We start from the raw sequence: 5,895 nt of genomic DNA, 5'->3' as shown, positions 1-5,895 counted from the left end.
TATTCCAATTTACAACTACTAAAATACGAAGATGTGGTTGCATCTGACGAGCTGTGGTTTTGAGTCAAGAATAAGTCTCCTTGGTTACTATTCCAATTTACAACTTAAATTTGATGCTAGTCATGAACAAGTGCTATGAGTCTCCTTCGTTACTAGCTTGCTTTTACTTTACCTTGGCCTAAAATTGCTATCTCTCCATTCTGAATGCTGAATTGTAATCAGATAAACACTAGAACATGATGCTAGTCACAAAGAAGTGCTATGGGATGACTGTACAGCCATACCATTGTTTTTTTCCTGCCAATGCGCTATGTGAAATAATTTACAAAGGAATGAACACCTGGGCAAAGCTATTGTGACAGTCTCCTTGGTTATTAGTCAAAATTGTCCTCCTAATCTGACTACACCTGTCCATCAATTAATTGAAAAGGGCTAGGGATCTTTACAAAGCCTTGGTCATGAGTAAAGAATAAGTCTCCTTGGTTAATAGGGATCTTTACAAAGCCTTGGTCATGAGTAAAGAATAAGTCTCCTTGGTTAACAGCCAGAATTACCCCCCCACCCCCAATCTGACTGCTTTGCCATAAACTGAAAATTATGAAGAGCCTCCTTGGTCATGAGTAAGGAATGAGTCTCCTTGGTTACTAGTCAAAATTACCTTTCCCATCTGACTACACTTGGCCAAGAAGTAACTGAATAAAGGGTCAGAGATCTATAAAGAGCCTTGGTCATGGGTCTCCTTGGTTACTTGTCAAAATTACTTTTCCAATCTCTACATTTGGCCATAAATTAACTGAAAAAAGGCTTAAGGATCTTTACATAATTCTATTCTTGCATGGAATTTTAGCCTTTGTTAAGGAATGAGTCTCCTTGGTTACTAGCCCAAATTAACATCTCAATCTGACTACACAGCCATAAAGTAACTGAAAGGGAGTTAGGAATCTTTACATAGTCTTTGCATGGAATTTTATGAACATTAGTTATGGAATGATTTAATCTGACTACACCTGGCCAAAAAAGTAACTGAAAAGGGGTTAGGGATATTTACGTACAACCTTGGTCATGAAGCTCCTTGGTTACTAGTCAAAATTACCTTTCCAATCTCTACATTTGGCCATAAAGTAACTGAAAAGGGGTTAGGGATCTTTATGAACAGCCTTGGTCATAAGTCTCCTTAGTTACTAGTCAAAATTACCCTTCCAATCTGACTACACCTGGTCATTACAGAAAAGGGGTTACAGATTTTATAGAGAGCCCTGGTCATGAGTATGGAATCTCTCCTTGGTTACTACTCAAAATTACCCTCCCAATCAAGCTACACTTGGCCATAAACTGTGAAGGCTGGGAATCTGTCACTAAAAACTCAAATTATTTTTTGAAATTAGCTGGGAAAGATATACCTAACCCCTCCACAAAAGCCAGGTGGAAGTAGTACGCTTAAAATAACAATAATAATAATAAGAGAAGACTGAGGTGGGTACAAGGAACAGCGTGGTGGACTGAAGAGGTGAGACAGGCTGTGGGACAAAAGAAGAAAGCATACAATGAATAGATGAGAAATAGGGGCGTGGAAGAAGTTGAGAGAGAGAGTTATGTAGAAAGAAAGAGAGGTGAAAAGATTAGTAAGAGAGAGTAAGAAGAGAGTGGATGAGGAATTTGGAAGGAATTTGAGTGTAAAGTGGAGGGACTGTAAGAAAATGTTCTGGAAAGAGGTGAAGAGAGGAAGACAGGGTGGAAGTGAAGTTAGCAGGGGAGTGAAAGATGAAAATGGTAGATTACTAGTGGAGAAGGGAGAAAAGGTGAGCAGATAGAGAGAACACTTTAAGGAACTGCTGAACATACAGGAAGGAAGTAATAAGAGTAAGTGGCTGAGGAATGGCTGGGAGAAGGAGGGTGAGAAGACAGGATGAAATCAGTAGGACAGAAGTTGTGGATGCAATGAAGAAAGTTAAATCTGGGAAAGCCCCAGGAATTGATAGTGTGTGTGGTGAAATGCTGAAGCATGGGGGAGAGATACCGGTAGTGGTAGAACGGATGTGGAAGATGTGCAGATTGGCCTGGGAGGAAGGTAGAGTCTCGGAGGATTGGAAGTTAGGTATAACTATTCCCTTGTACAAAGGAAAAGGGAAAAAAGAATGTGGTAATAATAGGGGCATTTGTCTTCTTAGTATAACAGGAAAAGTGTATGGTAAGATACTTATTGACAGAGTTAGAGAAAGAACAGAGGAATTAGTTGGAGAAAAACAGGGAGGCTTTTGGAAGGGAAGAGGTTGTGTAGATCAGATATTCATTCTTAGATCTTTAGTGGAAAAGTTTCTAGAGAAGGGAAAGAAGTTGTATGCAGCTTTCATGGATTTGGAGAAAGCTTATGACAGGGTGGATAGACAAGGATTGTGGAAAGTATTAAGAATATATGGAGTAGATGGGAAGTTGTTGAATGCTGTGAAGAGTATGTATGATTGTGCTAAGGCTGCAGTGCGTGTGGATGGTGAACTAAGTGAATTTTTCTCTTTGAAGGTTGGGTTGAAACAGGGATGTGTCATGTCTCCATGGTTGTTCAATCTGTACATGGATGGGGTAATAAAAGAGATACAAGGTAGGGTAGTGGATGTTGGAGTGGCCCTGGTGAGAGAGGATAGTGTTTGGAAACTCCCTGTACTGTTGTTTGCAGATGATACTGTGTTGTTGAGTGAAGACGAAGGGGAGCTGCAAGGCTTGGTGGATGAGTTTGGGAGTGTGTGTAAGAAACGGAATCTAAAGGTGAATGTAGGGAGGAGTAAAGTGATGGTCTTTGAGAGAGGTGAAGTCAAAATGTACAGCGAGGTTGGATGGTGAGGAATTGGAAAATGTGAGTACGTTTAAGTACTTGGGTAGTGTGATGAGTAAGGATGGAGGTTTGGAGGGTGAAGTGCTTGAAAGGGTACAGCAGGAAATAAAGGTTGCTGGTTCTTTGAAAGCAGTGATAAGAAACAGGGAAGTGAGCATGCATGTGAAAAAGTTACTACATGACAGTATTGTGATACCAATTCTAACGTATGGAAGTGAAGCTTGGACGTTGTTGGAAGGACACAAATCAAGAGTGAGAGCAGTGGAAATGAATTATTTAAGAGGAGCCTTTGGAGTCACATGGAGAGACAGGCTGATGAATGTGGATATAAAGGAACGTTGTGGTGTGGATGTGATAGGGAGCGTTATGAGGAACACACTGAGGTGGTTTGGCCATGTGGAGAGGATGGAGGGTGAGAGACTGACGAAAGAGAGCATACGTATGTGAGTGAGGTGGAGAGGGGAAGAGGGAGGGGGAGGCCGAGGATGAGATGGAGGGATGGGGTGGAGAGGTATGAGAGAGGGGGATGTGAGTTGGGATCAGGGCAGTGAAATGGTGGGGGACAGGGCGACGTGGAGGTGATTTGTTTGTGGCCACCCCAAACGGAATTGAGGCATCTGGCGATAGATAGATAAAACAGAAGGTTCTGGCATATTCACCTAGTAAGTATCCAATTAAATGTCCCCCAAAGAAGGTTGTGGTTGTGGTAGTTGTGGTAGGGGTAGTTGTGGTTGTGGTAGCAGTCTCTCTACAGCTACATGGCCAATTACTGAACATCCAGGTCTTTTTTCTTCTTCTTCACTATCAGGCTGCCTTCTCCCCAACTCACACCCCTGAAAAAGAATATTCCTTATAAGCCATCACAAGAAAATCTCAATAAAAAATCAAAATATCCATACACAAACAAAACCACAATTCCACACACACAGACACCCCAAACTCCACACAGTCACCCCTAAATCCACACACACACACCCAAAATCTCCACATACACCCCCAATCTACACACACACCCAAACCCTACACACACACCCAAATCCACACACATACACAATCCAAACTCCACACAAACACCCCAATCTACACATATACATACACACCCAAAATCTACACACACACACACACAATTCAAGCTCCACATACATACACCCCACCCCAGAGTTCACACCCAGCTCTGTTATGTTACTTTCTTACCCTTTCAATCATCTGAGTAGGCTTTAGAAACACTCAGGCCTGTTTACAATACAAATTAAAATCAATATCACCACAGAAGCAATTAATGGAGAGAGAAAGGTAATTACTGGAGAGAAAATACTTACTGGAAAGAGAAAGGAAAAATATCTTACCAAAATTGCAGACCCTTCCCCTGTAATTGTTGGAGCCTGACTGACCAAAAGCCGGCACATTCCACCTACCCCCGCATTCCTTCCCTCCCTCCCTCCCCCCCACTAGTTTCCTCCCCCCCTCCACCACCTCCTCCCTCCCTTCACAGCCCCTCTTTCCTCCACCTCTCTCTCTCTCTCTCTCCTTCCTTCCTTCCTTCTCCTTGTCTTCCTTTTTCCTTCCACTTCTTCCTCTTCCCTGAAAATCACTCTTCCTCCAATTCTCCTCCCTCCTGACATCCTCCCTTCCCTCCACCCCCACTAGTTCTCCCCCCCCCTCTTTCCTCCAACACTCTCTCTCTCTCTCTCTCTCCTTTGTCTTCCTTCTTCCTTCCACCTCTTCCTCCTCCCTGAAAAGCACTCTTCCTCCTGTTCCTCTCCCTCCTTACATCCTCTCTTCCCTCCACCCCCACTAGTTCCCCCCCCATCTTTCCTCTACCTCTCTCTCTCCTTCCTTTTTCTTTTTTTCTTTCCTTCCTCTCTCCTCCTTCTCTCTCCATCTCTTGTCATCAATCTTCCTTCCCTCTTCCTCCTCCTTGAAAAACACTTTTCCTCCATCCCCCCTTACCTCCTCTCTCCCCTCCATCCCTCCTTTCCTCCTCTCTCCCCTCCATCCCCCCCCTTTCCTCCCCCTCCTCTCTCATTAGACACACACACACACACACATACACACACACACACATGACATGATAATGCTATATAAGTGCATATCAGGGAAGGAGAAAATAGACATAAATGATTACTTAACATATGGAGAAGCATCAGCAAGAGGACACTGCAAAAAACTGCATAAGAAGAGAGGTGATAAAGACGTAAGGAAATTCAGTTTCCTAAACAGAGCAATTGATCAATGGAATGCACTACCGAATGAAATAGTGTGTGCCAAAACAATTCACAAATTTAAGGATATGTACGATAAATATGGTTTAAGACACAGGACAGTACGAGCTTGACTCATTCCTGTAAAGATACAATTAGGTAAGAACAAAGTAAAAAATAAAATACAATCCATTACGGACAAGGGAATCACCTATACACAAGAGAAGGATATTTATGAAGCACTAAAGAATTTCCAATCAGTTTTAAAGAAAAAAAATTTTTAGAGGGACTATGTGGAACATGCATGCCCACACACACTACCAGATATACAAATATCAGAAAAAGTAATACAGGAGGAGTTAAGTAAATTAGACAAAGGAAAAGCAAATGATCCTGATGAAATTTCATGTTGGGTGATACATGAATGTGCAAAGGAGTTAAGTAAACCATTATCTTTAATTTTCAAGAAATCCTTGAGACAAGGTAAACTACCTGATATTTGGAAGAAAGCAAACATTGTTCCCTTATTCAAGAAAGGGAACAGACAAAATCCACTCAACCACTGACCAGTATCACTAACCAGTGTTGTAAGCAAGGTATTAGAAAAGCTTATAAGAAAAGCTTGGGTAAATCATCTAGAAGAACACAGTATCATAACAGAAAGACAGTTTGGTTTCAGAAAAGGAAAATCATGTGTTACTAATCTGTTGAGCTACTATGACAGAGTAACAGACACATTACAGGAAAGAGAAGGATGAGTGGACAGTATCTATTTAGATTTCATGAAAGCATTTGACACAGTACCACACCAAAGACTTTTATGGACACTGTACCATCAAGGAGGAATTCAAGGCAAACTGTATTTTT

The sequence above is a fragment of the Coenobita brevimanus genome, chromosome 96 (genome assembly GCF_032717465.1).
Source record: "Coenobita brevimanus isolate Jiangsu-jjx chromosome 96, ASM3271746v2, whole genome shotgun sequence".
NCBI lineage: Eukaryota > Metazoa > Arthropoda > Malacostraca > Decapoda > Coenobitidae > Coenobita > Coenobita brevimanus.
This window is presented reverse-complemented; position numbering follows the sequence as displayed.